The sequence below is a fragment of the Erpetoichthys calabaricus genome, chromosome 16 (genome assembly GCF_900747795.2).
Source record: "Erpetoichthys calabaricus chromosome 16, fErpCal1.3, whole genome shotgun sequence".
Taxonomy (NCBI): domain Eukaryota; kingdom Metazoa; phylum Chordata; class Cladistia; order Polypteriformes; family Polypteridae; genus Erpetoichthys; species Erpetoichthys calabaricus.
The window spans coordinates 44,726,472-44,749,841 of NC_041409.2; the positions used below are offsets into that span (position 1 = coordinate 44,726,472).

Below are 23,370 nucleotides of genomic sequence, written 5' to 3' on the forward strand. Positions count from 1 at the left end.
CACTTCTGGTTCCTGCCCTGATGACATCATTTCCCCTGACCGGCTTTAAAACCGCCATATTGTGCCTATCTCCTCAGGTCTGTAAAGATCAATTGCTTCAACCTTTGCCTTTTTCAGCCAACTTCTCAAGCGTATGGGGTGGCTGCCCAAAACCTTTTTGCAATGATGTTTGCATTTATTTCATAGTGACATAGTCAGCAGGATGATTGATTCTACAAGGAACCAGGAACAGGACCTGACTTCTGAATTCCAGCCCTTAAGAGTCCAGGTGGGAGATTACCGCACCCGAATGGCCGAGTTTGGGGTGTGGGTTCCGGGTCGGGAGGACCAGGCGCAAGCTCTATCCTAGGAGACAGTACTAAATATAGTTAATGGGAGAGTGCAAAGGGGGCTAACAGAATAAAGCCATGCTGGAAGGGGAAATGCATGGGGCTTGTTATGAACTCTTGGAGGAGAAGACCACCCACCAGAATCCCACAAAGGCAGAGTGCTTTGGAAAACATGGGGGAGCCCCGAGCCAGCAGGTGAGGACACTGTTTCGTGTGGAGGTTTGACCCCAAGCGGCCAACCCATTCTCAGGCATTCAGCCAGATATAAATAATGCCGACAGGTTGTGGAAAACATTGCCTGCTTCTTCCTGTTAAACTCATTGCCCAAATATCTCACTCAGCTGGCCTCGGGACAACCTTTTAAAAATATCATCAAACTCATAGAGGTCATTGAAGAACATTGGGTGGCTTCACACTCTGGGGGTACTGAACGGTCTCGGTGTGGAACCCAATGAGTACATGTCTCTGCTCCTGAGCACCGACGTCACCACTTGTAGTGAACGGTGAAGCCCCCAAACATGCAGCCATGTCTTCTGATTGGCAACGAAGGGGACTGCAGAGGAACAGAAAGGGAAGGGTGGTCTGCTCTGGTTAATCTCCTATTGTTCCCTTGTACAGGAGTGGTAATTTTGAATGGGTATAAAGTCTTGGCCCTGATGAATTCCGGCAGCAACATATCTATTGTTGGTCACCGCTTTGTGTTTTGAGACAATTGCTAAAGGTTAAGACCAATCTGACCTGCGTTCACAGAGATACCTGTCATTACAGGTCTGCCTCCTGTTTCATTAGCTATGAGGGATCGCTGAAAAAAATTAACAGAAGCGGTCTTTTGAGATCCTGCATTTCCAGTGATTATGTGGGGACAAGATTTGGTCTGATAATTAAAGCAGTTTAACACTGACCACTCCTAAATAAAAATTGGGCCTAGTAAAGGATAGAGAAAATACATACCAAGCTGCTGCTACACCGTATGCAGAGCGGGCTGAGAGGGGAGACACAGCCCCACAGAGTGATGTGGAGATTCCTGGGATGCTGCATGCTGACACATCATCATCAGTCCGGGACGAAACCACGCCCATTGAGGTTGCTACAGATCCTCTCTCGCAGCAGCACTTTCAATTTAAGCAGACTCCAGCTTTCTTTAAGAAGTAACAATGGAACAACAATTCCCTTAAATTCACAAAAAATGCAGTTGTTATGGTTAAGGGCCATCACACTCAGCATTCTATGCCACAGGGCCCTCACTTGAGAAGCATCCACTTGCAGAGCCACAGCACCATACGTCACCGCAGTTTCAGACCCGCAGTTTTAGACCCGGAAGTGACGTTACCATTTCTAGGCAAGACGAAAACAACACCTCCATTTATCGAACACAAGTCTTGGTTTTTAGCACGAGCGCAGCATTTTCGAGCACAAACAAAATATGACAGAAAACAGCACGGTATTGTTATTATTATTATTATTCCTGTTATTCTTAACTATAATTATAAAACTGTACATTTTGCAAAACGTTTTTCAAAACAGTTTAAAAAGTTAACGTTACGTTTACATGTATGTAATCTTTGGCAGGCGAGTTAATTGTTAATGACTGCAACACTGGTTACGGTGGTTTGCCTCATAAAAACTGGGGAAATCGACACTTAATGTTGCATTGTCAGCAAAATACGATAAAAATGCATTTTGCCCAAAGTTCAGTCTATGTTCTTGATGAACGGAAAATTCCCAGTATTTTAAGACGATATTTAACTTAAATTAAGATCTTTTAAGTTCCGTTTTATTGTGTGTTATATATTTTATAAATTGTATTCATCCAGCCATCCATCCATTCATTTCCTAACGAATGTTAACGTAGTGTTTATTTAACTTTTAATTCTTTTCTTTTTTGGGGGGTGGGCGCGACTTTTTTAAATGAAAATGAAACAATAAACATATTCCTGTTCGGTTAAGAAGTGAACATTAAGTCTTTAAATGAGAAAGTAATCTAGGGATAAGCTTCAAAATTCTACACCACTTTATAATAAATTATGTTTTCTTATTTAGCCAGTGAAGTAGTGTCAAATGATGTTGTTTTTAAGAAAGCTGTGAAATTAAAACCCTTTGCCCAAATTGAATGTTCAGAATTTGGTGCATTAGTTAACAAGTCTAAATCTTCCTTCATTTTTTTACTACATTTTTGAAAGATCTTTTACTTTCTCTCTGGTAAGCCACATTTAAGTATTATAAATTAGTTTTTAAATCTTGGATATGTATCTACATTATTTATACTGGCTAATAACCTCTTCTTAAGGTAAAAAAAATCTTTTTAACTGTGATCTATCAAATTATAGACCAATTTTCTTGTATTTCTAAAATTTAGAGAAAGGTGTAGGTAAGCGGTTCTCTATATTTTTGCAAATAAAAGTAATCTCTTGTAACATTTTTACCCAGGTACTGCATTAGTCAAAGTATTCAATGATTTGCAATCCACTGACCATGGTTGCATTTTTAGGCCCATAGTATAGCATCTACAGTAAGTGCCACATTTGATACTATAGACCATGATATTCATCTGATCAACTACATGAACCATCTCAGTGTTCTAAAATACAGGTTTACCTAGTAGAAAGTAGATTCCTTGAAATTTTCATTTGTTGAAATCTAACAAAACAGAAGTGCTAGTCATTGGTTCGAAAGCTGCCTCTATCACTCAAGATACACTAATTCTAAACTTGGGTATATCTACAGTGAAAATTATGATCTTTCATTTGATACACATACTAAATATGTATCTAGAGTAGCCTTCATTTTACTTAAGAAATATTGAAAAACTTAGATTATGTTAGCATTCCATGATGCTAAATAACTTATCTGTGCTTTTATTACTTCTACATGGATCACCGTAAGGCTTTGTGGCTGATAACAGACTTAATTTAATTCAAAACACAGTGGCTGAAGAGCTTACAAGAGCCAGGAAATATGCACAGTATATATCACCCCTGTTTTGCTTTCTTTTTATTTTCTTTCTGCAAATTTTGTATTTCGTATTGAATTATTAGGTACTGGTGATCACCTGTATCATTTTGCATAGTTAAGATTAACAATATTTGAAAAAAATAAGTGTTCATAAATGTTCTCTAATTTTGATCACCAATTTATGTGTACATGTAATATTTAAAACAATGAGGTTGATATTAATTACGTTTTAAGTTTCTAAGCATTGCAAATTTTTTTTAATTAATTCAAGTGTGTATTGTAAATATTTAAGTTATTCACATGCAAAATGCAGTCACACTAATACTGATAAACAACACATGCCTACTTTAAGAAGTTGTGCTTGTATTCTGCTTACATCAAGATTTTCTTACTCTACCTAATTATCAGCACATATTGGATATTTACATTTGTATGTGAAAGACTTATTTGTTTTTGTTACAGTAACAAGACAAAACGAATATCTTCAGGCACATGGATACTAATTAAAAACAAGGTTAGTTTATAGGGATGTCATTGAAAGGACTACAAGTAATGGTCATTGTTTTGTAACTTGCAGTAGGTGATATGAATCCATTTCAATTTCGGAATCTTCCACAGCAGTTGGTTGGGTGAGTGGATTGTGGAGTATTCATGTTGATGGTGAGAAAATCAAAGAAACTTATTTTTTAGGTTGGGAATACTTTAGAACTACTATAAATAAATTGCAGTAAGTAGAGTGTGCACTGTACTGTATGCAAATAGATTAAATATTAATTTGAAATAATTCTTCTGTGTGCTCCACAATATGCTCTGCACCTTGTCTTGAATGCGCCATTTGACTTCACAGCTGTAAGCTTTCACTTATGTCTCTGATTATTTGTTAATATCTGTTACTGGTTTTAATGTTCTTTGTTTTTTTCCCTCTGCATGGCAGTGTGATTTACCCTTGATCAGGAGGTGCTGGTGCTTTATTCTATTGGAGAATTTTGCTGTTGGAAGTTATCTCTTTCTCTGTGGCTAACGTGTGAATATTTCGTACAGGACAAAGGCGTTCACTAAAGGTGAGGAGGTATACAGTTAATATCTAATATTATTTAAATGGGCATGTAGAAATACATGTTTTGTTTAATTCTCTTTGTGGTCTTTTATCTAAAGGAACCACTAATAAAAAAGGACCTCCACACTGCAGTAAAATGGTTGCGCCAACATAGACGGTTGTTCAGAGGTGCCGTGTCTGTGCCCCATTTTCTGGAGATGGAGGAGGAGGACCAGAGCCGAGCTCTCCAGGACATCATTGATGCAGTCGAAACTGAAGATTTAATTTTGGCAAAAGAACCCTTTGTATTTATTTTTCAGTTTAGGGATGATATGGAACTTTTCACTCAGGAATGTCGGAATAAAATGAAACTTAAAGTAAACTGCATATTTAATGAATCAGTATAATTATTGTCTGTTGCTACATTGATTGTTACTTGTATTTTATTGTGCATTAATACTCTATTGATTTCAGTTTATAATACTTTGATTTTTCTGTTTTCCTTTGATGGTGGATAGTTTTTGAAAATAAACAATTTAACTGCAAGTCTTTTTTTGGGTCTGCTGCTCATTTTGAAATATTGATATTAGTTCTTCTTACTTATGTTAGTATTTTTAAAGCCCACTTAGTGCTATCTAAAGGCTCTTTTAAAATAATTTTAAAAAATATTTCATCACAGAACAAACACGAAAATTAGTAAAAATGTCTCCTTTTGGAAATAATAATGTAGTGTTTTTTTTTTTGAGGGTTTCCTTGGAGGACAGAACATAATTTTGTACAGCAGTGAAAGATTTGAGGTCTTGGACATTATGAAGATGCTGCTGTGCAATAATGTAATATTGTGGTTTTATAAGTCACTACACACATTACTGAAGTACACTCAATGATAGTTTTACATAGCCTCACACTTCAGTCCTTCACAAATACAGTAGTTTACAAACATTGTATTTTAATTTCTCTTTGAGAAGCATGAAAGATAATTGTGTTGAATCTCAATTTATGATTACATTTTTTCTACATATGTACTATTGAGGGACTTTTTTTTTTTAAATCAGATGGTCACTTTATTTTAACAATCAATGTAAATAACTTGTTTACTCTTTACTCTCAGATCACATTCTGTGTGTTTATCAAGCAGAACTTAATATTTTCATTTTCTACACAATACTGTAATAACTGTACAGTTCACTCAGTGAGACACACAAACACACTCACTATGCATACACACTACAGGTGCCGTCATTGGTTCCTCTGTGGATTGGACTGTTGAATTAACACAATGGCTGTACATGCTGGGGTCTTTGGCACATGTCGTCCCAGTAGCATGTGAGGTGTCACCAATGGTTTACCCTGCTCCTCCAAGATGGCTCTGTCTCCTTCTCCCTGTTCCAGTCTCGGTTCAAGGTTGTCCAGATGACAAAAGTATTTTTTAGGAGATGTTCAATATGTTGAAAAAATTGCCTGTGGCCAGCATCCAGTGTAATGTTTTGTCTAAATTCTCCACTCCTCTTTTTGTAGCATTATAGTCCATTATCATTTCTGGCCATGGAATCTCCTATCCCTGTGCAGGTCACATTGTGCACCAAGGATGTGTCATTTGTTTAGACAAACATGAAGGTCTTCACTGGCCTATTCTGTGTGGCCAGCAGTTGAGATGGGAGCTCTGGCTTATTTTTCCTTATTGTGCTAAGCATTGTTAGCTTCATCATCTTGAGGAGCCCCTGTCCCAGTTTGTGTAAAAGTTATTGCATATGGCGTTGTGGCGATGCAGCTTATGTCATGTCCAGGGTAACCCTCACGCCTTAATTTCTCACAGCAGTTCCTCCATCTGACTTCCCTTTGTTAATGAAATGACATCCTCTGCTCTTCTGTATCTCTGTGCTTCACCTTGAGCAAGTTATTCGTAGCTTTGGACTGGGTTATCATTTTAATGCAGATGATGCTTAGATCTATTTCGGTGTTAAAAGTGACACTTCATCACAGCTTTCTCAGCTCACAACTTGCCTTAGTGAAATTAAAGTAAAATTAAAACCTGAACAGAGCAAAACTCTTTAAAATGAAATTGCAACATAACTGAACTCCTGCAAAGTGGCACTAAAGTGCAACTTAAGAAAACAAGCTCCTCTTCAGCCATTCTGGGTGATGATCTCATCAGACGTTCTTTTACTGCAAAGAATCTCGGTGTCACTTTGATTCCTCCTTTTCTTATTTCACCCATGTAAGCCATATTAAACTTCCACCTGTGTCACCTTTCTTATGTTTGCTCATTCCTGTCCTTTTCTAATGGTGAGTATCTTGTCCCTGCTGTTATCACATCCAGCATTGATTATTGTAAGTAACTGCTGGCAGGTGCCACTTCTAATCGTATATCACAGCTCCAGCTGATTCAAAACTCAACTGCAAGAGTCCTGACACAGACCACCGACAGGGAGCACATCCCAGCCATACTGAGAAAAGCGCTATATAAATGTAATGAATTATTATTATTATTATCCTGCTGCACCTTCACTGCTCCTTATGTCTTACAAGATTGAATATCAAATTCTGTTACTGACCTGCCCACTAAGGTCCTCCGATTCTGTGCCCCCCACTAACCTGCACTCTGTGGGTGACAGCAGGGTCTTCACCTGTATATAGTGCCCTGACTATGGAATGACCTCCCAAAATTAATGACATCAGCTGACTCCATTCATTTGTTTTTAACTCATTTGATTAAGAAGACATTAAACAGACCTGACATTCTGCCCCTTCTTTCAGTTTACCCCCTCTATCTGTCCAGGGACTCGGGGTTTGCATTATCACAAATTATGTTATTTGTTCAAAAATTTGTTGTAGTATTATATGTTGTATTTCAGTCTGGATTATTGTCTTTTATTCTATTTGAATGTTTTGTATATCCTGTATTTATCTTTATTTAGTGGAAATATTTGTAGCCAATGTTATATAGGTCTTGATGTTCTTTCTGAATTTTTGGCATAGGAAGGGTGCTATATAAATAAATTAGGGTTATTAATAGTATTTTTTTGGTGGCTTATAATAATAAGTGACAAAAACTAGAGCAGTTCTATGTAAGGCAATTAATATATAGCATATTTCAGTGTACTGTATAACATGTATTGCCGTTTTCTTCACATACATGTTTAAAAATATTAGATTGGCTAAAATGTTTATTCTAAATTGGTTTAGAACAATATTGCATGCATGCATAGTACATTTTAAAAAATGTAATCACTTTTATTATTAATGTTTTACTAAAATCTAACGTGGTGCAAACATTGTAATTATATTGTATATTTCGTTTCATGAATGTAAACGAAAAACTATTTTCAAGTAACACAAATCTTAACGATTTTAATTTTGTCGATATGTTAAATGGTTCCTACACACCCGAACACAACGTAAATGTTAATAGTGTATTTCACAGAAACGATCCGTATTGTTTAGTTTGATGTATGACACGAGGTGATGGCAGAAACCCTCCGAACTTCACAAGGATGTGTATTATTTAGTTTGTTGTACTGTTTTTCCTTTTCAGTTTTATCTTTTAATTTCTGAACGGGTCCTTGACCCGACATTACTTTCCGGGCTTTGCCGAAACATGCCGAAACCTTCCAAAAGTTATCTTCCGATTCTCCATCCTCAAACTGCGGTGACGTCAGTTCTGACTTGGAGAAGACTTACTTGCCGAGACCGGCCAAAACCTTCCGAAAGTAATGTTACGAAGTCAGTCCTGAAACGTCACTTCCGGGTCTACAACTGCGGGTCTACAACTGCGGGTCTGAAACTGCGGTGACGTATGGTGCTGTGGCTCTGCAAGTGGATAGTATTGCCTCACTTTGTCCTAAATAATGACTTTCTTTAACTGGTAGCGGAACACGAGAGGGAGGTATCGTTGCTGTTGTTAGTCCCAAAATTCCTACCGGTGGCAGGTCTGTGAACTAGCACACACTCACCTCCTGGGTGCCTAATGAGGAGGTTTGCTGCTTTTGCACGTCTTGCCCGGAGTGCCAACTGTGCCAAATTCCTAGGAGGGATAGTTCTCCTCTGGTTCCCATTCCCCTTATTGACATCCCATTTCAGCGCATCGGGGTTGACTTAGTAGGACGCTGTGGGATATTGATGTAATCAGTCAGGAGGTAGAGGTTGCTGTGAGAAAAGGGGGGAGGAGGAAAAAAGGAAGGGAAACGAGGAGGAGTGAATAAAGTTAAGGAAGAACTGACTACATTGCGTGGTCCATTTATTTCAGCAATATATAACATATTGGCGACGAGGATGTCAACTTTTGGACTCTCGCCCCCTCCTGTGTTTCTTGAAACTCTGGGTGAGCCTGCAATACCGTTTAATTCTTGGCTAAGGATGTTTGAGAACTATGTGCTAGCTCTTACTGACACGCCGCTATCGGATAAACGTAAACGTGCCCTATTGATTCATTGCCTAGGGACTGAAGCTCAGCGTATTTTCTAAACTTTTGCTATTACGGATGAAACATTCGCTGCTGCTCTTGCTGCACTAAAAGACTTTTTTATTCCAAAAGTGAACGTTGTGGCTGAAAGAAGTAAGTTTCGCCAAAGAGCGCAGAAGCCTGGTGAATCTACTTTGCAATAATGTTGCCACATTGCGTGAGCTCATTGCTAATTGTGATTTCGGCATGCTAGCGGATGACATGCTTAGAGATCAAAAAATAGAGAAAACAAATATGCCTCGCATTCGAGAACGATTATTGCTAGTAGACGGTCCTTACATTACAAAAAGCGATTGCTATTGCTGGGCAAATTGAATGTGCTGTGGCTGAAGCTAATGCTATGGTTACTAATACCAAATCGTCTGTTAATACTATACACACAAATTCACAAGGTACGGGAAGAGCGAGACAGGAACCTGCGTTTAATGCGCGTGCATTCGCAAAACAAACAGCAGCAGCCCAGTCTTCAATTGCGGTGCAACAAAAAACATGTTATCGCTGTGGATCTCGAATCAGGTGCTGGCTAATAACCCTAATTGTCCAGCAAAAGCAGTAAGATGCAGACATTGTGGTAAATTTGGTCATTTTGCTAAAGTATGTCATGGTCCCACATCCACTTGTGCTGTGCAAGAAGTTACTGTGCCTGACCTTACTGTTCTTAGCATTGATGACACTACAGTTGCACAACGCAGAAAGGGTCTCTGGTGCTCAGTGTCCCTTCAAGCTGCCTGCACTCAACCAGTTCAAGCAAACTTACTTGTGGACACTGGCTCAGCAGTTTCAATTCTGCCAGAAGTATTCTATCGTCAACATTTTAGTAATGTACCACTTGTTCAGTCAAAAGTTCAACTAAAGACTTATATGCAGAAACCAATTCCAGTACTGGGATGTATTACTCTTTTCATTACAAGGGATACAAACCATACACAGGCTACATTTTACGTTGTGCCACTGGGAGCAGCTTTGTTAGGCATGGACCTTTTTATGGCACTTAACTTAGAAATCAGAAATGGACAAATTGCAGCCAAGAAAATGCCCAATGATAACTAAATTAAACATTAGAGACCTGATTCCAGCTTTGCCTTTGAAGCAACATACTAGTGTGGCACAGCATGTACAACGGAAACAAGAACTAATGAAAAAATATACAGATATGCGTCGCAGAGCAAAATCATCTTCTTTCACTTGTGGGAGTTTTGTGCGTATTAAGAAGCCAGGCATAGTCCAAAAGATTCACTTCAAATTCAGTCACCCTTATCAGGTAAATTGCTCAGAAAGGCCCTGCCACATACCTGTTGTCAGATGGCAAGATCTGGAATGCAGTTCACCTTGCCTCAGCTACAGCAACACAATCCAGTCTGACTTCAGACACACAACCAGAGGATTCATACGTTCCAACCCGTCTAATTCAGTCGACTGCTATTTCTACTGATACACCTGGTCAATCTTCTTCAAATACATGGAGAAGTAGAGTGCGACAGGCTCCGGTGTGGACAAAGGACTATGTCAGATAAAGGTTTACTGCATTTGGAAGCTACATGTGTTACCTTAACAGTTATAAGGGAATGGGATAGTTTAATTGGTTGGTTATTATAATGTTGAAAATTAGAGATTACAGTTTTCTCTTTATTGTAATGTTTTACTATTATTAATGATAGTTCCGTTTTTGTTGTTGTTATTTATGTTATTTTTTTTCTTCAAAAGGGAGTATATGTGGGATATTGATGTAATCAGTCAGGAGGTAGAAGTCGCTGTGAGAAAAGTGGGGAGGAGGAAAAAAGGAAGGGAAATGAGGAGGAGTGAATAAAGTTAAGGAAGAACTGACTACATTGTGTGGTCCATTTATTTCAGCAATATATAACAGACCCCTAGAACCCAAGGCTAGAGGAAACAACTACATACTAGTCCTAGTAGATTATGATATCCGATATCCAGAAGCTGTTCCATTGTGTTCAGCTACATCCAAAGCTATCACACGGGAAATAGTCGGGGTCTTTACGCGAGCCGGAATCTCTAAAGAAGTCCTGACAGACCAAGGGACGCCCTTTACCTCAGAAACATTCAAGGAAATGGCCAAGTTACTTAAGATTAAGCATTTAAAGACCTTGGTGTATCATCCTCAAAACGGTCTAGGGGTTCTGGGCCCAATTAAATTACTTCTGGTTCCTACCCTGATGACTTTGTAACTTGTAACACAATTCACAATACAAATATGTTCCCAAAATATACAAAATGGAAAAATATGCAAAACAAAATTTAAATAAAACTATTTATAGTTAAGTCCAATTAAAATCCCCACAAATAATATATTACAGAAATTATAAAACTCACACAAATTTCAGTATATTTATCCTTCACAATAAATACATACAGGTTCAGGCAGTTTACTTAAAACATTATAAATGTACTTTTAACTCTTTGCTTTTACCAGCACTTAAAACATACCACTGTTAAAGAAAATACAATAACCAAATCTATAATATGAGCAAAATTACATTACTATAACCTCACTTTAACTTAACAACTTTGGGCCCCCCCCCCCCCCCCCCCACACACACACACAAGCCAGCGGCCACACAAAATAAAAAATAATATTAACACAAACACCCCTCATTGCAGGCCTGGTTAACGCTTGGGAACGTGGTGGCCAAAAACGTTAAGGTCTGTTCACTCTAATGAGCCAACATAAAAGGTCACAGTACTCACAAATAAGTCGTCCTGCAGGCAGGCTCACGGCAAAATGCTGCAAGCAAAAAGGAGCTAGTCCATCCAAATAAAGTGAAACTTGCTGTTTTGCCAGAGGAGCTGCCAGGCTTTCCATTGATCTCCTGGAGTGCTATCCAAAGTATCCAGTGCCTCTTTGCAGGCTAACTAAGCTAGTTCGTCTATAATGCTAATCTGAACTACACTGCTCCTTCAACGACAGCTTCTTACTCTCTTCGCGTCCAACAGGTTGAAGCGTGTTCACCACCACGAGCTCAAAAGCATCAGCAACAACATAAAACTTAACTCTCTTTTTTTTTAAGTCTCTGTATAGATATTCGCTTCTCTTATCCTAATACGAGCCCCGCCTGTCCTCTCACCCACTCAATCACATTACAGAAACACTGACATGACACTTCAACTCCCAATAACTTAAAACACAGTTAAACAACATCGGTTATCTTTAAACACAAGCACATGGTTCACAGTACATTACAGCCAAACTACACAATGTATTAACCTTAATGTGAATCATTTCTATTAACCAAATACAATAACTGAACTGAATACATCTTCAACACTTAACATGACTAAATAATAATAATTATTCTTTTCCAAGGAACCAGTAAACACCATTAAGGGGAATATTATATGAGCCTAGGGCTACAAATATTTATAATACAAAGTGTAACATGAACAAGTTAACAAATAATATAATCATAATCATAATCATACAATATGATAAACAAATGGGGAATTGCCTATATCATAATATAAAGGGGAATATCTTGTTTTAAGTAGTTAGTGTTATGGAGTCCCTGTAGTTTTTCCTTCGTAATGTTTCTTGTTGTCTGGCAGATTGCCGCTGCTCTTCAGAAAGGTTGCACGTGTGATTCGTTTTTCGTTTACTGTCCAGATGCAAGACTTGCTGCCGCTGATCTTAGGATAATGTCCGCTCTGTGGTTTGTCATACGTTGTCTTTGTTTTTCTAAGGTATCTCGCCTGTGCTGGTTGGACTGACGTGATGTCGATGTTTCTGTTTCTGTGTGTTGGTGTGAGTATGTAGGCCAATGAGACCATTTCTGTTGTTCGCAGCTACGCTGTATGTGCCTTTTCATTTTATTGGGAGGCTTACATGGCAGTGAACGAAAGAGGAGGTGTAAAATGGTAGTGTCATAATGAAATTTCGGTCAGTAACAAAGTATACACCGAATAAACAGTCAAATACCACAATCGATAATTGGTCACACTGAAGAAGTGAAGACTTGAAGATAAGCCTAAGACCAAAACTCTGCCAGGAACACGGATTCCTCCCTATTGAGCATGGACTAATATAAGGATTGCTTCAACCTTTGCCTTTCTCAGCCAACTTCTCAAGCATATGGGGTGGCTGCCCCAGACCTTTTTGCTGTGTTGTTTTGCTTTTATTTCACAGTTTCTAATAGCTAAGCTGTCCCAAAGTGTCATCTAGATCCTTCTTAAAGATTGTCAAGATTTCTATTTCAATGCCATGTCTCACTAGTTTGTTTCAGATTCACACAACTCCTGTCTTCAGTCCTAAATGCACTTCCCCTTAATTCAGCCTTAAGATGAAAGAATTCTGCTGGATTTACTTTATCACTGCCTTTGAGAATTTTGAAGATCTGAATTAGGTTCCCATGAAGTCTCCTCTTCTTGAGACTAAACAGGTTTAATTTCCTGAGTCTGACACAGTACGACATGTCCTTAAGTTCTGGGATGCAATCTAGCTACTCTCCTCTGTACAGCTTAAAGTGTTGCTATGTGTTTCTTATAGCATGATGACCAGAGGCCTTATTTATAAAGCTTGCATAAGCACAAAAATAGGTTTGAAATGTGAGTAGCAAACTTCCCACACAAAGATCATGATTTACAAAAGAAAACTTAACCAGTGAACGTGTATATATTTATGGCACCTCCAACATATGTGTATGCAACATTTCAGAGAAACTGGGAAATGATGATACCCTTGATTAAGTAGGGAAATGCAGTCAATCCAGCTAAAGGACAATGTATAATGATTCATATCACTGAGCCATTAGAATAATGTACATTGATGTGACAAACATATTAAAACTCAAAAGTGATGAATATGATGCACAGACTATATTTGTGTTCCTTTTTAAGACAGCCAATGCTGCGTATTTGCACTGAAGAACTTTTTTTTTTTGTCCATTTCAGGTTAGGAATATCTAAGCCTAGCATCACTCCATCAGGTCTACTGTGCTGGTAGCTATTAGCATGGTGCACATCCAGTTTTAAGATGGTGTGTTGTGCACTGGGGAAATTCCAAAGGACTGGAATATGGCAAATATTATCCTGTTATATGAAAAAGGTGACCAGGCAGATCCAAACAACTGTAAGCCAGTAAGGTTAATGTGCATCACATTAAAATTAATGGAAAGAATTATTAAGGATAAGGTTGAGCAACATATGGCAAGAACAGGAGCTTTATTGAGCAGTCAGCATGGGTTCAGAAGAGGGAGGTCGTGTTTTACTAACATGCTGGAATTCTATGAGGAAACAACAAAAGGGCATGATGAAAGTGGAGCAAATGATATTATTTATCTTGAGTTTCAGAAAGCATTTGATAAAGTGCCACATGAGGGGGTGGGGGGGAGGGGGCATCAAACTAAAAGAAGTTGGAGTGCAGGGTGATATTTGTAGATGGCTGCAGAATTGACTCAGACACAGGAAGTAAAGGGTGATGGTGTGAGGAACCTTATCAGAATTGGCTGATGTTAAGAGTGGTGATCAGCAGGGGGCAGTGCTGGGAACGCTGCTATTTTTAATATATATAAATGATTTAGACAGAAATATAAGTAACAAGCTGGTTAACTTTGTAGATAATACCAAACTAGATAGCTTGTCAGATAATCAAGAATCCATTGAATCATTAAAAAGGGACTTGGACAGCATACAGGCTTGGGCAGATTTGTGGCAGATGAAGTTTAATGTCAGTAAATGTAAAGTATTACAGGTAGAAGTAAAAATGTGAGCTCTGAATGCACAATGGGAGGTCTGGTAATCGAAAGTACACCTTATGAGAAGATTTAGGAGTCGTAGAGGACTCAACACTATTGACTGCCTACCAGTGTTCCAGAAGCCATTAAGAAGGTTAACAGGATGTCTTGATGTGTGGAGTTCAAGTCACAGGAGGTTTTGCTCAAGCTTTATAATGCACTGGTGAGGCCTCATTTGGAGTACTGAGTGCAGTTTTGGTCTTCAGGCTAAAAAAAAGGACATAGCAGTGATAGGAAAGGTCCAGAGAAGAGCGACTAGGCTCATTCCAGGGCTACAGAGGATGAATTATAAAGAAAGATTAAAAGAGTTGAGCCTTTTCAGTTTAAGCAAAAGAAGATTAAGATGTAACATGACTGAAGTGTTTAAAATTATAAAGGGAGGTTCATAATGAGTTCATCAAGAACACGGGGACACAGTTGGAAACTTGTTAAGGGTAAATTTCACACAAACATTACAAAGATTTTCTTTACAGAGAGAACTACAGACATATGGACTAAGTGACCAAGAAGTGAGGTAGACATTAGGATTTTAGGAATTGTTAAAACTCAACTTGATGTTATTTGGAAAGAATTAAGTGTATACGACTAGAGAGCTCTGTTTGTCTGAATGGCCTGTTCTCATCTAGATTTTTCTAAAATTACAATGTTCTAAAGTGTTGCAGCTGCACTTTGTAGGTGTAAAAATCTTTACAGTGTGTTGTGATGTGAGATTTTGCATATAACTTGATAAATATTTTGTATGTCTTTATTTGTAACTTAGGCAAAGCATTGTGATATTGGTGTTACATTAGTGAGAAGCATTCATGTTTACCCCCCCCCCCCCCCCCCACACACACACACACACCTGGAATGGGTCTCTTTGAATTTTACGACAGAGTTTTGGGTGGGGAGTGCCCTAAACCAGTTTGGGAAGTGTTACTCTTATCCTCAGTATTTCAACCCCCGCAAGAAAGCCAGGCTGCCTAACTGCTAAGCTTTACCTTAACATATGATTTTAGGGGATGGCAGGTGTTAAAAAGCTCTATTCCCCCACTGGTCTGAAGTATGGCTGTTTGGAACTGGCTTGTATCAGAAGCCTTTAAGTACCATGACGTCCTATTGACTCTAGGGCAGACCTGGGCATTTTACGGCCCGCGGGCCACATCCGGCCCGCTGACTACCTTTGACCAGCCCACGTGAGTTCATAGTAAAAGTGTAGCGACATCTATTACTTTGTGATAGGTGCATGAAATACAATTACACGGCTTTTATTTTGAAGGCCACTATTGTTTTTCTTAATTATCAGTGTGCTTATGCACGTCAGCGAATGTGTTGAACAGCTTCCAAGAAATTAGCTCTTAGCCCTTAAATATGTCAGCTAACGTTAAAAAAAGAAACATTGACACAGAATGTAGAGTTTTTAACAAGGCGTGGACTTCTAAATATTTATTTGCTGAAATCAAAGGTAAAGCTGTGTGCTTAGTGTGTGGAGAACATATAGCGGTGTTTAAGGAATACAATTTGATTCGCCATTACGAGAGTAAACACAGAGAAAAATACAAGAATTTCAGTGATGCAGAGCGGGCACGAGCATCGGAAGATTTGCTAACTAAACTGCAAAAGCAACAAGGATTTTTTACAAAGCTCCACTCATCCAGGGATGCAGCAGTCATGACCAGCTTTGTAATATCCCACAATACTGCACGATACAGTAAGCCATTCTCTGATGGGGAGTTCATCAAAGATTGTTTGGTGGAGTCTTCAGCGCTAATATGCCCTGAGAAAAAAGATGCGTCTCTCTTGAGGCGCACCGTAACAAGGCGGGTCGAGAACATTGCGGGGAATTTGGAGCTTCAACAGCAAAAGAAAACAGACAATTTTGTTTTGGCTCTGGATGAGAGCTGTGACGTCCGTGATACAGCCCAGTTACTTATCTTTGTACGTGGATTAACAAAAGACTTTGAGATGACGGAGGAGCTGGTAGCTATGCGGCCAATGAAAAGGATTACAATGGGGAGTGATCTGTTCACAGAGGTAAATGCATCCATGGACACGCTGGGACTAAAATGGGACAAACTGGTAGATGTTACAACCGATGGCTGTCCAAATCCGACGGGGAAAAATGTTGGACTTTTGAGGCGGATGCAAGATAAAGTGACTGAAATTAACCCAGAACAGAAATTGATATTTTTGCATTGTATCATTCATCAGGAGATGTTGTGCAAGTCAGTGCTAAAAATTAGCCATGTTGTTGATGTTGTAACTAAAATAGTTAATTTCATCAGGGCAAGAGCACTGAATCACAGACAGTTTGTTTCACTGTTAGAGGAGCATGAAAGTGAACATAGTGACATAGGATCTACCTACATTTGTGAACAAACATTCTCAGTGATGAAGTTTAACAAATCCAGATACAGATCCTCTCTCAGTGATGATCACTTGTGTGCTGTCCTTCGCATATCCACCTCAGATATTCAACCTGACTTCAGTGCACTTGTTCAAGCACAAAACAGGCTAGATTTCTCTCACTGAACACCAAAAAAACTGAGGTAAATTAATGTGATGTTGGTCGCTGAAAACTAGTTAATAAAGTTATGATGCTATTTTTGAAATGCTGCAAAAAATGCACATTTTCTAAATTGTTTTTATAAATGTTCCTTAAATAGTGCAATAATTCTGTGCTCCACACTTGTTTGATTGACTGTTTAACAGTTTGGTTTGCTGTAAATTGATGCTGCTATTTTACATTAAGTTATGATGCTAGTTTTTTTAAACATTGCAAATGTTTCTAAACTGTTTTTGTGATTGTTCATTAAATAGAATTTTACGAAGCCCATGACACACAAAACGGAACACACACAAAGAAGAGGATTGAGACCCACGACACACAAAGCCCCCCTCCAGTAACTGAAATAAGAAATGAGGCGACGCGCCCCTAGAACACCAAAAAGAAAGGAGTCAGACGCAATCGCCACATAGCACACGAAACGGTACGCACACAAAAAAGAGGATTCAGACCCACGACACACAAACACCCCCTCCACTAACAGAGATAAAAAAAGTGAGGCAACGTGCCCCTTGCACACAAAAAAAAAGAAGTCAGACGCGAGCGCCACACAAACCCATTGCACACGAAACATACACAAAAAGGAGGATTCAGACCCACGACCACACTAACATAAATAAGAAATGAGACACAAAGCCCCATTACTGAACGAACCGTCCGTATTAAACATACGTCATCTGAACACGTTCAAATTATGCAGCATAGATCGATCTCATTACACTGATGCACTATTAACCGTTCAACCACAGAAAAGGCTCCATATTAAACATGCAAAAACGGGCAAGGCTCAATACAAACAATGAACGCCGTAAACTGCAATGGGCTTCTCACACAGCACAGGCAAATCGATTACAGCTCCAGAATAGCACGTCCCAAATACTGCACATACAACGACGCGCCTCTCAAACGGCACAAGCAAAAGATACACATCAAGGACATCAACCAAACACCTGCTAAACGATTGCACCAGTTAGCTGACAACGCGTTCAATAAGGAGTCCACTATTCATGAAAATTCATTGGGATTTATGAATGTCATTTGCAATCATTGTCATTCACTTAACTTCCCTGAACAAACAACTGGCAATACAAGTAATGAATTTACACGTTGTTGTCAAAAGGGTCAAATTACACTGCCTCCTTTACATTCATATCCTGCATATCTACAGAAGGATACGGCTCGAGTAATGGGACCACAAACACGAACCCACGTGAAAAAAAAAATACACGTCGGCACCTACAACGCGCTTCTGAAACCGCGGAAAAAAAATGTCTCGACTCCAAAAACACATGTCACTCCTTATTCAAAATACCGGTCCCAGTCACAGAAATATCGGTATCCACTATGAAAATGAACAGTAACAATGCACGTGACATCCGTCTTGCCACACTATTAATTATAGATGAATGTACAATGGCATCCACTCACTTACTCAACACCATTGATAAACTTCTACAAACGTTAATAATATTCCCTTTGGAGGAAAGCTACTTTTATTACGAGGAGATTTTAGACAGTGCTTAACTATTGCTCCACATCCAATGCGCTCAGCTATTGTTCAGTCCACCTTAAAATACGCGGACAATTTGCATTACGTTGATGAATAATAATATTCCCTTTGGAGGAAAGGTGCTTTTATTAGGAGGAGATTTTACACAGTGCTTAGCTATTGCTCCACATGCCATGCGCTCAGCTATTGTTCAGTCCACCTTAAAATACGCCGACGACGTCATACATAAACAACAAGAGACCAGACTACAATACATATACAGGCGCGAGACCTGATTGGTGATAATACGAAGAAACGAACAGTCCGCATATTAACAGTGAGTGCGATCCTCCTTATTACTTATCCATATTCCTAACGATAAAGATCAAACAACTCATAAATTCACGATCACGGGTACAGAACGAGACGGCTCGAGTAACGGGACCACAAACACGAACCCGCATCAAAAAAAAAATAAACGTCAGCGCCTACAACGCGCTTCTAAAACCGCGGAACAAAAAATGTTACGCAGACAATTGCCATTGCTTTCAAAAGATACAGTTCGTACAAAACATGCGATGTCCAGATCCCGAATATAACAATTGGTTATTACAACTGGGAGATGGTACACTCACCAATACAGATGGACTTCACCCAGATATTATTACAATTCCTCAACCCTTTATCTGCGACGACTTACTTACGGAGATATTTGGAACAGCGGTCTCATTACACCAAATACCCCTTTTAACACAACGAACTATATTATGTCCAAAAAATATTAATGTTGATCACATTAATAACCAGGTCATTTCATTACTTCCTGGAGAGGCACAACTCTTTCTAAGCTCTGACAAGGTTGACTCTGATGACGACAATGACCATCTTAATTTCCCCTTAGAATATTTGAACACTATTAACCCAGCCGGATTACCACAACACAGTCTTAGCCTTAAAAACGGAACAATAATCATGCTATTAAGAAACCTTAACACTAAACAGGGTTTATGCAATGGTACACGTTTAGTCGTCTACACCATGACACACAATGTTATTCAAGCAACAGTTCTTACAGGATCACATGCTAACAATACTGTTCTAATTCCTATAATTGACCTTTCAAGTTCTGACCTGGAATTACCTTTTACACTTAAACGGAAACAATTCCCCATTAAACCTGACTTTGCCATGACCGTCAACAAATCAAACAAACCATGGACAAGGTTGGCATCTACCTATCTGAGACCGTTTTTGGACATGGACAACTTTATGTGACCTTCTCACAAGTTCGACTTTCACGTCAAGGACAACACACCATCTTTACTACTAATGTTGTTTACAAAGAAATTTTCCAATAAACCTTTACACTATGCCAAACACTTTATTGTTTGCTTCCTATCTGCGTCATCTACACCTTCACACTATGCTATATCTCATTCATACATCACGCTCTTTGTAATTTCCCAACACCAGGGGTTGGCGAGCGAAGCGAGCAGGGGGCGGAGCCCCCTAGTTAAGTATATATTAGGTATATTATATATATTCCGGCCCTCTAAAACCATTCCAATATCTCATGTGGCCCCTTTGGAAAAATAATTGCCCATCCCTGCTCTAGGAGTTGGACAGAGAATCTATAAATTTGCTTGCTTAACCTCACTCTCTCTCTCTTACTAACATCTGATGAAGGAGCATCTCTCTGTCTTACCAAACTGATGAACAGAAAGGACAACACAATGGAGAGGACAGCTCAGCACCCATTTTGAAACAGGCATGTGGCCTGTTCTGAAGAAAGCTGACCACAAATGATGCCTTAACTAGAGACATTTTTTAGTAACTAACAAGTCTGTATGCCGCCTGAACTACACATCACCATTTATCAGATTGTATGGTTGCCAATATTCAAATGTACTTTGCATATTGTTATTATTAATATTATCAATAATACATTGTTTAAATTGTAACTTAACTCCTGCTTGTCTTTTACTACACCTAATTGCCTGAGGTTATAGATGTACTGTAGAAGGGAAGGTGCGGAAAATGTATACACTATAATACCTTATAAACAGTGTGGTAAGTCTTTGAAACTTGAGGCATTCTGACAAAGGCTACTTATTAATAATACAAAAGGGGAAAGTAGAGCAATATATTACTCTACCAAGACAAAACACAGAGGGTCATGTACCTGGCTGAGCCTATCATTGGGACTCCACTCCCAATTCTATGTGACATCTACTTCAGGCTGTGCTTGTCAAGTGTCTGAGGATATTTAGAGTCTCCAGTAATTCCAGTAATAAATTGTTTAAACTGTTGAAGTCAGGTAGACGACTCTGCAGCGGAGCTTCTAACCATATGCCATTAGATTTTTAAATAATCACCATTAATATATTTGTGTATTGCTATCATTTTATTAGATTTGTCTACTATTATTATGTTGTATTGTGTTAGTATTACTTTATTTATTTTTTCTTCTGCACAATGTATAAATAGTCCATATGCACAAAAATGTCTCATAAGCTCTTTTCCACACTCACATCAAGATGTATAAAAACTAAACTTGCCATAATGCCACACACATTTTCATGGCATTATCAGACCACGCGTATGCACGTTGCTGCTCGATTTTGTACACAGGCTGCACCATGTGTCAAAGCAGTATTACTGTTTCTGTGTGGTTTCCCTTTCTTTTTCAGATTTGCATCCATAACGCAGGCTTTACCAAATACACAAAAACTAACTGCATATCGTTTACAAATTTAATTCACTGGATTGTAATGATTCTGTAACAATATAATGGTGCATGTAATGACCAGACTATTCCAACTACCATAGCTGCTTTAGTGTTGTTAGAAGACATCACAAATGGAAGAATTAGAACAGAGAACATATTTAGAGATCATACTGACTTCTTGGCACATCGAATTAGATTTCCAAGAGCTAATATCTTGGAGCCATGTTCTGAATTGGCATCATCTTTACAAAGGCAGACTTTGAGGAATTGTGCTCTGCCTGCTACTTTGTAAGTTCTGTCCACTCTTGGGAGCTTTTCAACGTGAGTCGCACCATGCCAGTTGTATAGAATGGTATTATCCACTTGTCATCCACATCTATAAGATTCCCTTACACTGTGGTTTAACTGGGAAACATCAAAGCGCAATTTGCAGCAAAATCTGGCTTTCCAAATGTAATTGGAGTGGTTGACTGCATGCACATGCACATTGCTATAAAGTCGCCTTCAGAGAATTAATTTACTTATTTAAATAGAAACCATTTCCACTCTATTAATGTGCTGCTCTATAGTCCACAGAAAGTGTGTCACATTGTGCAAACATGTAGCGTCCTCCATAATGTGGCACACAATCATGGCTTGCCGATACCTAGGGAGATGCATTTCGATGAACCTGATCCTGACCCACCAAATGATCAGCCAAATCAGACAGAGTTACAACTTCATTTGAATGTAATTAACAGAACGTGAAAACAGCGGGTTGGAAAATGGATGGATGGATGGAAAACAGGTAATCAGATGCAGAATTTATTTTTTAACTAATTAATTTAATTTGTGGTCAATATCACATAGTACAGCCCTTATATTATATATTGGCCACATTTCTTACAGCATCTACTATTGCATTTTGTGACTCCGGAACAACATCTGCAAGCACACAGCCAGAAGGTCGCAAAGCAGTTTCTGAGGCAGAGGTGTTTGTGCAGCCAGCACCCAAAGACGTGCTTGGCACGGCAACACCATCATTGCCTGGAGTCACGTCCATGGCATGGAGATTGCATTTTGTAACATTGTCTGAAACAGAATAAACAGTCATTTATACTGCATTTGCTGCCTGCTTGTCTTATTAAATATACAAATTATTTACATGAGTACCCCGTGACCCTGTGTTCGGATTCAGCAGGTTGGAAAATGGATGGATGGATGGATTTACATGAGTAAGGACAATGGTAAGCGAAAAAAAAATTAAAACTCACATTCACCCGTGGTGATGTCAGAATACCCCTCACCTGCTGATAAAATGCCAGTCATTAGTGTCTCGCCAATAATTGCAGCAGCAAGCTGCTCAAACAGTGTGAGCCCCGTGATTCTGTTATCTCCTCCAGTGGTGTTGACATTCAAACGGTTGCCTGCTACTCGCCTTTTCACATCGACTTTGATATCTGACCACTTCTTTTTTATTTCAGGCACTTTGCGACATTTCTGAACTTGAACTTTTGAGTGCCTGCAGCACACTGTGCTATTCCATTAATTTCCTTTTGTCGCTTATACCTCTGCCTAAGCCACCAAATAGTATGTATATCCTTGCCTCCTCTTCACTGAGTAGGACCTCCATTTTGCATTCTCTGAAATTCTTCTTTTTTACACATTCTTTTGCCATTGTCTTTTAACAAAACACCGAATGGAAGGCGCTAATTATATTGATTTGCATATACAAATAGGCATAATTCTGGGAGGAGTCGGGGTGGAGCTGTAGGCTCGTGCATGTGTGTTAAAATTCACATTGATTGGAATTTAAAGAGGGAAAGTGTGTAGAAGTTTGCTTACACACAGTTTTATGCATCTGAATTTTTTTTGTGCCTACGCACATTTCCAGTTTTGTCCGTACGCCACGTTTTAGTGTGAATTCTATGTATACCGTTATACATAAGGCCTCTGGAAATATAAGTGAGTTACACTTCGTCGATTACAAAACCTAACACATAATATCAGTCAGATAGAATACAAGACAAAACAAGAGAGTCTTTACACGCTTCTTAGACACTTAGTCCCAATACAAATTCCAATATCAAGGTCAAAACATAGAGC

At 38.9% G+C, this 23,370-nt stretch overlaps 1 long non-coding RNA gene across 1 annotated transcript; it reads left to right on the forward strand.

The window, feature by feature from the left end:
- The first annotated feature begins 1,635 nt into the window (after positions 1–1,635).
- Positions 1,636–4,518, forward strand: LOC114667009 (uncharacterized). The gene is made up of 4 exons (XR_003718679.2): positions 1,636–1,770; positions 3,744–3,795; positions 4,216–4,342; positions 4,437–4,518. It is a non-coding gene; the product is annotated as an uncharacterized LOC114667009 (long non-coding RNA).
- Positions 4,519–23,370: the final 18,852 nt, after the last annotated feature.